Source organism: Gossypium raimondii, chromosome 9 (genome assembly GCF_025698545.1).
Source record: "Gossypium raimondii isolate GPD5lz chromosome 9, ASM2569854v1, whole genome shotgun sequence".
Lineage (NCBI taxonomy): Eukaryota > Viridiplantae > Streptophyta > Magnoliopsida > Malvales > Malvaceae > Gossypium > Gossypium raimondii.
In genome coordinates this window covers 20,096,504-20,107,584 of record NC_068573.1, presented here as the reverse complement: position 1 = coordinate 20,107,584, position 11,081 = coordinate 20,096,504, and the positions used below count along the sequence as shown (strand labels likewise).

General features: G+C 35.0%; 1 non-coding gene across 1 annotated transcript; it reads right to left on the bottom strand.

The window, feature by feature from the left end:
• Nucleotides 1-9,765: 9,765 nt before the first annotated feature.
• LOC128032885 (small nucleolar RNA R71) lies at nucleotides 9,766-9,872 on the bottom strand. Its single transcript, XR_008189226.1, has one exon. It is a non-coding gene; the product is annotated as a small nucleolar RNA R71 (small nucleolar RNA).
• Nucleotides 9,873-11,081: the final 1,209 nt, after the last annotated feature.

Here is an 11,081-nt window from a genome sequence, read left to right as displayed (position 1 = left end):
GAGGAAAGGTTGGTCAACTAGGTATAGGTTCAATGAATCTCTACTATGGCGAGGGTGAGATAAAATGGTAAGAGAGGGAAACATGGAGTGAAAAGGGGATCATGCTCCTTCAACTTATTATAACTTTGACCCATAAGGTAGGAAAGGGATCCTCCTATTCATGGAAGCTATGGGGTGGATGGCAAGCTTATTAACCACATGGGTTTTTGTGCTAAAAATTAAATAAAAAGATGAGAACTATGAGACTTGAACTTAGGACCTCTAGGATAGCTTAGGAGCACTTAACTACTTGACCACTTCACTTGTTTTTATTTTAACAGAAAATATTTAAAAACATGGGATGACCTTTGCTAAGGGTTTAAAACAAATTTACAACAAAAATAAATTAATGAGAAGGAAGGGGTTTGAACTCAGATCATCAAGGATAGCTCCACCACTACTCAATAATTATAATTGATATTTATTTATTATCAAATAAGTAAAATATTATCTAAATAAAAATTCAGTCGTTAACACTCTCGGTTCATTAACCCAATTTCTACTAGCCAGTTTTTGGGATGTGATACGTTAGCCCAAACATACCTGGCATATAATTAGGTACCATATTATTGTTCTTCCGCGAGAATTCTTGAAAAATTGGGCCTGACTCCTACATCCAGTGTATCATCCAATCTAGCTTGGGATGACTACTCTCGCCAATTTCTTGTTGAATGGTCAATTTTGCTTTCCTTTGAGACGAAGCAAGAACGACCATAATCTCTTATTGATGTTTAGTGCACTCCTTAATTTGTTTAGCTCAAAGCTAGTGTACTGTGTATACAAAGTGTCACCAATTATGCTTCGAGATGACTTCATTGATTGTTCCGTAGACATCATCAGAATGCTTGCTCTTTTACATAAGGCCGTCACTAAGTGAGGAAAGAAGACTCTCACCTTTCGGCTATCGACGCACCTTTTCCTATTTTGGTATATCCACGTTTGGATGCATACCCGTTTGTTCTACAAAATAGTGTAGAACAAAATTGCTTGGAAAGTATTGACATTAGAAACAATCAAACTAGGAGCTATACTAGTGCACAGAAATTGAATCCACATTTTCTCCTCAAGAAATATTATTGCTTAATTAAAAGAGGTTGGAATATCAGTACCTGGGCGTCATTTCCATTCATCCCTCCACTCTGTTTAGATGTTTATAATGTTGTCCATTTTATATCTCAAAAATATTCCAAATCAGTTTCTTCTATAAAATCTTTTTCATAAAATGTAGCATTATAAAATTCACAAATAAACCAAGGGGTAATTCGTACATCTTTCCCTCGCACATGTACCGTTTCCCATGTACGACCTTCAGCTTTTCTAGACTCTTGGTCTCGTAAAGATGCATAAAATTCTTGAACTACTAGGACTGATCTTCCATAACTTGCTGTGGCATATTAAACTAGTATTCACAGTTTAGGGTCTTGAAATTAAGTATTTCATTAAGATTTAATTATGTTTTAGTATGTTTTGATGAATTTAATAAAATGTGCAAAATGAGTCTTTTATTGACCTTAGGCCTAAGAGTGAGCTAATGAGCTTGATAAGTGTGTAGGAGATTGTTACAAGGCATATTAAATGAATATTGCCCACTATGTCATCACACGGAACGATCGACGTTGCAACATAGGGAGCAGAATGGAGAAATCACGAAACTGCCTTCATTGTCGCGACACAAACTAAGGGTGTCGCAACATACCCCTGAAGATATTGCAAGAGGAGTATACTGACTCCTATGTCATGACACAGGTCCTAGTGTGTTGCGACATCGACTTTGGATGGTAAATAACCCGAGCCAAGGGATGTTTAGGTCTGCACAATCAAACTTAAAACTTAGGAACGTCAGCTAAGCTAGGGTTAAGGACGACAACCACCTAAGATTTATAAATAGGCTCCCTTGCCATATGTAAAAGATACCAATTCCTTGGCTTAGAATTTCTCTCTTAAGTTTAGTTTAATTTGTCTCTTTTTCGTAGGTTTTAGTTTATTTTTGTTTTGTCTTTATTTCTAGAGATTCGATTTTTGAATACGATCAGACACTATGGATTCATTCTTGCTCTGAATACAAATCTGGCCTTTATCTAAATCTTATATTTTTGATTCACGTGTTATGTTTATCCTTTATATCGAATTTATACTATTTACGAAGACCATGAGGAAATAATCCCTCTATGGGGGATTAGCGAGTGGAGGTATGATGAATTGACTGTTTTGTAGGGTTACTCAATGGATCAGCTGTTCGAGAAAGGAAGAAGGTGAAACAAACCCTAGGTTTGACGACCCTAGGAAGTTATCAAGGTGGGAAGTAACAGGAAATTGGTACGGCCCATCCCTGAATGCCTTAACCCCAAGCTAGTCTAGACTGTGAGGTTGGAAGATAAGTAGTCCTTGCAGAGTCGTAGTCCTTGATCCTACTGGGATAGCGACTAGTTGATTGACGAGGAACCCGAAGCAACAATTAATGAAGAATACTAGAGCAAGCTAATCTCCCATAATCAAATTTGATTAATTCTACTTTTCAATCACTTGATATTTATTGCTTTATTTAATATATTTTATTATTATAAAAAAATCCTAAAAACTCCTTTTATTTTTACTTTCATACTATAACTTATTTCAAGTACTAATTAGATCTTTCTGTGTTTAGGTTAAAATTATCTAGCACTAGCCTCCCTTAGGTACGATCCTTGGAGTTCTCACCTACTCCATTGTAACTGTATTACAACTGCACCTGTATACTTGCGAATATCGCCTCGTTTATATATCTTTTATTATAGTATTCACACTTTGGGTGTTAGTACATCCGAAGGCAGTCAAGTTGTTGGCGTTGTTGCCAGTGAGGCAACGTCACTAGTTTGATTTTAATTTTTTCACTTCAGAAAGAATAATTAGAATTTTTTTATAGATATGACTTATTTATCTACAAGTAAACTGCCAACATTATGCAGGTCTTATAAACCTTGTTGGATTTATACTACCTACGATCTAGCATTTCCCATCCTGTCGTTCATAACTCACATTTTGAAATAAATCCTTCCTTGCTAACATGGATTTCTGAAAATGTCATGTTTATAGATCGTAAGACTGAGGACCCTATTGTGGTTTTGCAAAGATTTGATCATATATGTAGCATCTTTACTTAAGCAGGCATTTCACCAGATGCTATTAAATTATTATTAATTCCATTTGCACTAGATGGGAAGGCAAAAATATGGCTAGAAGCGCTTCCCCTAGACACTATTACTACTTGGACTGAGTTTGTGCAACTATTTTTTCTCCGAGAAGTACCTATGACAAAGGTACTAAGTACTTATACACAATTCATTTATCTTAAGAAATTTATTTATGAAACATTAGGACAGGCGTGGGAAAGGTTTAAAATGATTCCTAGATCCATATTAGCGGGGGGTATACACTTCGCAGTTCAGATGCAACATTTCTATTGTGGGTTGGAGAGTCAGAATAGACGAAAATTTGAAATTATGACTAGTGGAAGTATTTAGATGAAAACCTACGAGGAAGTTATGAAAATATTGAAGAAATTTAGCATTAATGAATCTACTTGGGAGGAATACTATGAAGTGGAAATTGAGGGACTGGAATCTAAAAGAAATGGAAAAGGAAAAGAATGTAACCAATTGGAGTTAATTATAAAAGAGTCAAATGATTACAAAACAAGAGAAGAAGGGGACAATGCTGAGTAAGATAATGATCACATGGTATCCAAACTAGATTGGTGGAGTTAGAGTAAGGAGCAACCAGAACAAATCATTCCAAATTCAACAAAATTGGCACCATCTATTGTTAAACCTCCAAAATTAAAATTGAAGCCGTTACCCGCACATTTAAAATATGGACATCTGGGAGAACAAAATACTCTGCCAGTGATAATTGCTACAGGTTTAGAAGCAAACCACGAAGAGGCTCTATTAAGTGTTTTGAAGATGCATAAAAAAGTGAAAGGATGGATGATTGCTGATATTAAAGGAATTAATCCTGTTTTTTGTCAACATAAAACCAAATTATAAGAGGGAAAAAGACATGTAGTTGATGCTTAGCGTAGACTTAATCCAACTATAAAGGAAGTGGTAAAAAAGGAATTGCTTAAATGGCTAGATGCATGTATTTTTTACTCCATTTAAGATAATGAATGGGTTAGCCCTCCTCAGTGTGTTCCAAAGAAGGGAGGTCTAACTATAATCGTTAATGATAAAAATCAGTTAATTCCAATGAGAATAGTTACTGGTTGGAGAGTATGTATTGACTACCTAAAATTGATTGATGCAACAAAAAAAATACCATTTCCCATTTCCCTTTATTGATCAAACCACTTTCACATGTCCTTTTGGTACTTATGCTTTTACAAGAATGCCTTTTAGCCTATGTAATGCTCCAACAACCTCTATGAGATGCATGACTGCTATCTTTGCTGATATGTTAGAAGAAGGATAGATGTATTCATAGATGACTTTTCGGTCTATAGAGACTCTTTTCAAGAATGTTTGAGAAAGTTCTAAAAAGATGAGAAGAGACTAATTTATTGCTTTACTAGGAAAAATGCCATTTCATGTAAAAGAATTATTGGTATTGGGGCATTAGATATCAGGAAAATGTCTGGAAGTTGATAAAGAAAAAATTGAGGTTATAAAAAATCTTCCTAATCGAACAAATTTTAAAGGAGATCAAAACTTTTTAGGACATGCAGGATTCTAATAGAGGTTTATAAAAGACTTTGCTCACATCTCTAAGCCTCTTAATCAACTCCTTCAGAAAGAGATACCTTTCATATTTGACCAAAGTTGCGTCAAAGCCTTTGAGATAATAAAAGGAAAATATTGGAGCTCCAATATTCATCACCACTAATTGGTTAGAACCTTTTATTATCATGTGTGATGATAATGATTATGCAGTAGGTGCAGTTTTGGCAGAAAAGTCAAATAATATATTTGGGGCTATTCACTATGCAAGAAAAACATTAAATCTGACACAATGCAACTAAACTACAACTGAAAAAGAGATGTTGCCGGTAGTGTTCGCTTGTGAAAAAAATTGACCCTACTTAATGGGGAACAAAGTATACGTGTATACTAACCATTTTGCATTAAAGTATGTTATGAAGAAAAAAGAGACAAAAGGCAGGCTAATGAGATGGGTTATACTGTTTCAGGAATTTGATTTATGGATAATAGGGGACTGAGAACCAAATTGCAAATCATTTATCTAGAATCGTGAATAATTTAAAAGTGGAGAATATTGAGGAAATTAAAGAGGCTTTCATAGATAAGCAATTATTTAGAGTAGACATCCATCAGACTAGGTTTGGCAAGCATATAACACTGTGATATGAAAATTATGTCAATTATATTACAAGAAGGGTCTTTCCACACAGGCATCTTGGAAATAGAAAAAGAGGATAGCCCATGAATAAAAAAATTACGTTCAGGAGGAACCATATGTGGTTCGACAATGTATGGATCAATTGGTCCAGAGGTGTGTAGCAGAGGAAGGGATACACAACATTTTATAAGGATGCCATACATCTCCATGTGGAGGGCATTTCGATAGAAAAAGGCTAGCCTAGAAAGTGCTACAATCAGGATTTTATTAGCCAACTATGAATAGAGACGCTTATGAATTCGTATAGAGGTGTGATAGATTTCAACGAACTAGGAATTTATCAAAAAAGGGATGAAATGCCACAAACAGGGATAATTGAGGTTGAAGTATTTGATGTATTAGGAATTAATTTCTTGAGACATTTTCCAAGTTCTTTTAGGAATCAATACATTCTCCTAGCTGTTGATTGTGTTTCAAAATAGGTTGAAATGGTCGCTTTACCTATCGATGATACAAAATCAGTACTGAGGTTCTTGAGAAAAAATATATTCGCTAGGTTTGGTACACCACGAGCGTTGGTTAATGACCAAGGATCGCATTTCTGTAGCAAGCAGTTTGAAGCAGTTTTGGCTGAATACAACATAAGACATTGAATGACAACGACCTATCACCCACAAGCTAATGGGCAAGAAGAAGTGTCTAATCATGAAAAAAATAGATTCTGGAGAAAATAGTAAACCCAAGTCAAAAGGATTGGGAAGCAAAGCTAGACAGTGCATTGTGGGCTTACAAAACAACATATAAGACTCCTTTAGGTATGTCTCGATATAAGTTAGTTTATGGTAAGAACTACCGCTTACCAATTGAATTGGAAAATAAGGCATATTGGACGATGAAAGAGTTAAATTTGGATCCAGAGTTAGCTAAGAAAGAAAGAATATTTCAACTCCAGGAATTGGAAGAATTCCGTTTTATGGCCTATGAAAATAGTAAAATGTATAAGGAGAGGAGTAGACTTTGACATAAAGCAAAGATTAGGAAGCATGAATTTCTACCTGGATAGAATTTTCTATTATTCAACTCAAGATTAAAATTATTTCCTAGAAAACTAAAATCAAGATGGACAAGTCCATATACCATACACCAGGTAACTCCTCATAGAACAATAGGGTTGATAGGAAAATGGGGACAACTTTTTCTAGTAAATGGCCAAAGACAAACATTATTTTGGAGGAATAATCAACATAGTAGTTGATGAACAAATCTTGCATTGTAATGCGCTATGGGATTTACAAGGAATCAAGGGGGAAACCAACAAAACAAAAGAGTGATGATGAAGAAGAAGACCAAAGTGTTGATTCCACAATATATAAGGGAATTTGGCCTACATGTCGCGACAAAGAAAATTATTCAGATCGTAGAACCTACTCCCGATGTCGCAACATCATGGAGGGATGTTGCAACACCACTGCGGAACTCTATTTTCCAAACTAACACTAATTGCTAATGTTTTTGTAGTTTATAATTATATTAGGTTTCTTAGTCTTTAACTTCTTACTTGTTAAAAATAAACTATAACTCTTAAATACTTTTTTTTCCTTCTAATATATAAATATGTTACATTGATCCTCTCTTTTATCACCAACAAAGAAAGAAAAAGAAATCAAATTGCAGACATAATAGATTGCGCAGGAAATTTAAGCAAAAATCTATTATCAAATGGCCAGTTTCAGTAAGTGCTTTAAGCCCAGCTATTGAGTTCCAAGAAGGCAACATGGATAAATACTTACAACATCTACATCCGTATACATTCATTCAAGAGCAGGAATTTGGAAACACAGAAATTTACACATTTTTACATACCCTTTTTAACTTAAAATCATACAGTTTCGATAAAAATCTTGTCAAAAAAATAAATAATTTTTACAAAATAATTAAAGTGCACTTAAAATATGAACATGTTGAATTTTATTTAATTTTATAATTAGTTTTGATGAATTTCAGTTATTTTCGACAGATTTGCACAAAGGGCGAAAAATGGGTCGGCAGACACTACTAGAAGCGCAAAACCGAGAATCAATTTGAAGTATCGAAGAAAACTAAATTTCAGCCTAAGATGGTCCAAAATTATATGTATTAATTCATAATATAATTAATTTTAATTTATATCCAATTTATTATTAATTAATTATGAAAAAGTGGTCTAGTTGAACTGAGCCGAGTGAACTGAATCGACCAAGTAATAGACAGCCCAAAAATGGTCCCAAGAGCTGACCCAAATCACCTTATTAGATGATTATTTAATCTTGCAAAGAGGCCCTTGAAGACTTGTTCAAGTTGCATTCAAACCCCTCCACAATTGGTGGCTTTGTAGATTTGCCTCAAGCCTAAATTAGCAAAGTTGAAACTATCAACCTTGCCACATGTGTGGCCGGCCAAGGGAGGGCTCTTTGGCTGATAATTTTAGCTATTTTTAGCAGCCCTCCGTAGTTATAAAAACCCCCTTAGGCTGGTCATTTGAAAAATACACCTCAAGCTTTCACATCTTTCCTCTCTTCTCTCCACTTTCTCTCTTCTTTTCCATTCCAAAATTCCCTTGCTCTCTTGCCGATTCCTCCTCTTGGGAAAAGGGCATTCATGAGCTATTTGGAGCAGCAATTAAGTTTTCATAGTAGCCTTGGTCGACGAGGACAATGGAGAAGGAAGAACAGAGCAACTAGTCAAGCCACGGAAAAACACCGGATTTGATTCTTGTTCCCTATCTCTTTAATTTTTGTTGATGTTATGCTGAACATATCTATGAATATTTATGTTTTTAGAATGGTTAATTTAATAAATTTAGCTTGAATTTAATTCGTGTTAGTTTGATTGCATTTTGTTTGTTAAATTTATTGAAATTGTGTTTATGTTGTTATAGGCTCAGTAAGATGCTTGATTAAGTAAAAATATGACTAAGTTATTCTTGCATTACAATTTTTAGGTAACTAAACAATTAATTATTTAAACGGATTGAAATTGTAATTAATGGACACAGTACTTAATCAGTACATGTTTAATCATCTAAGGTAGCTGAGGGTTAGATTAGTAACGGTATCTGACGATACATTTGCCTTGCATAACTTGCAAGATTATTGTGATTGAACTGTTTCAAGGTAAGGATACTTTGTTACCTCACATAGTCTTTTATGTACTTATTAAATCGAGTTAATTGTTTGACTTGACATAGGGATATGTACAAGATATTATTTCGATTTAATAAGTATGTATGTGCAATAACATATTTGTCTATTAAGATTTGTTTAATCGGTTTAATTGACATAGGGATATAGTCAAGATATAAATGGACTTTGGTAGGTGAGTATGTTCATAAGTTAGCAAATTACTGAGTTGCCGTGAACTTTTTCGTAACAATATAAACATGAGTTTAATAATTCTAAGTTAAGAAATGTAATTAATCTAACACAATTATGTCATCTTGATTAAAATCTTATTTTGAAATCGTGCATTTGAGATTTATTTATTTAGTTTACTTAGTTTAAAATCTTAGTTTTTAATTAGCGTCTTCAAACAAAGTATTTTTCTTCACCAAAGTGTTTTAAATAGCTTGCATAAATAATTCTTTTCACAGTCTCTGTGGGTACGATAACTCGACATTTACTTGTCACTTTATTACTTGTTTCGATTGTGTACACTTGCACATTTCCGTCGTTCCAAGTTTTTGGCGCCGTTGCCGAGGACTGTGTTTTAAAAAAGTTATTATTTGTGAAGTTATTAGTTTTGCATTTTGGTTTTTTTTCTTTTCAAATTTTAACTTAGTTAATTTTTCTGTGATTATTTCAGGTGTTTATGAGTATTGGTCGAATCATCGATTTACACCCTGTAGACCCTAAGATTGAACGAACTTTTTGACAGCGAAGAAGACAAGCAAGTCAGAGAAGGACCGAAGAGATGAACTTCAAAAATTTGAATCAAATAAATAGAACAAACCTTGCTCAAAATCCTATCCTTATTGCTGATGATAGGGATAGAGCTTTGAGACAATATGCCGTACCAATATTTCATGATCTTAATCTAGGTAGTAGGAGACCCGAAATTGAGGTACAACAGTTTGAGTTGAAGCGAGTCATGTTCCAGATGCTTCAAACAGTGGGCCAATTTAGTGGAATGCCTACCGAAGATCCTTACCTACACTTAAGACTGTTTATGGAGGTGAGCGATTCTTCCAAGTTAGCTAGAGTACCCAAAGATGCATTACGATTGAAGTTGTTCCCATATTCACTAAAGGACAAAGCTCGGACTTGGTTGAACTCATTACCACCAAACGCAATTTAGACATGGTAAGAGTTAGCAGAAAAATTCCTTATGAAGTATTTCCCGCCTAGCAAGAATGCTAAGTTGAGGAACGAGATTACTGTTTTCCAACAAATGGATGTTGAGTCATTGTATGAGGCATGGGAAAGGTACAAAGAATTATTACGGAAGTGCCCTCATCATGGAATCCCACATTGCTTACAACTTGAGACATTTTATAATGGTTTCAATGCTCACACAAGGATGGTAGTGAACGCTTCTGCTAATGGTGCTCTCCTTTCTAAGTCTTATAATGAGGCTTATGAAATCATTAAGAGGATTTCAAGCAAAAATTATCAATGGCCAACCAATCGAGCAGCGTCTGGAAGACGAGTCGCTGGAATACATGAAGTAGACGCTCTTACTTCACTTGCATCTCAAGTATTATCAATATTCCCAATGTTAAAAATCTTACTACAAATGTGTGTAATAGTTTTGCAGCACAGCCACTGAATCAATTTGAAAATGTAGCCTGTGTTTATTGTGGGGAAGGACATTTGTTTGAAGAATGTCTATCGAACCCAGAATCTGTATATTACATGGGTAACTAGAACCAAAATCGAGGAAGGAAAGGGCTTCAATCCAATTTCTATAACCCATCATGGTGAAACCTCCTGAATTTTTCCTAGAGTAACCAAGGGGCAGGAACCGGTAATTATTATGTCCAACCTAGATCGACCCAGCCACCTAGTTTTTCCCAACAAGCTCAGAAAGCAACCCAAGCTGAACCATCCAATAGCCTAGAGAATTTATTGAAGGCATAAATGGTGAAAAATGATGCCTCTCTAAGGAATTTGGAGAATTAAGTGGGCCAGCTTGCAACTGAACTCAGAAACTGACCACAAGGTGATTCACCTAGTGATACAGAGAATCCGAGGAATCCAAGGAAGGAGCATTGTAAAGCATTAACATTAAAGAGCAGAAAGACTTTAGAGCCCAATTCCATCGAAGTTGAGAAGGAGCCAGCTGACACTCAAGACTCAGAGGAAGTTTAACTGAGTGTTGAAATTCCAGTTTCACCAGAAATTGAATCTGTAAATCCTGATAAGGTAACTTCTAAACCAGCTAATTCTGATTAACTAATAACTTTGATAGATGTAGAATTGCCACAGAAAATGAATCAACCAGTTGTAGTAAAGAAACCTCCACCACCGTACCCTCAAAGACTTCAGAAGCAGAAGCAGGAAATTCAATTCAAGAAGTTCCTAGACGTACTAAAGCAACTTCATATCAATATCCTGTTGGTTGAAGCACTTGAACAAATTTTGAACTACGTTAAATTCATGAAGGATATCCTGTCTAAAAAACGAAGGCTTGGAGAATTTGAGACGGTAGCCCTAACGAAGGAATGCAATGCA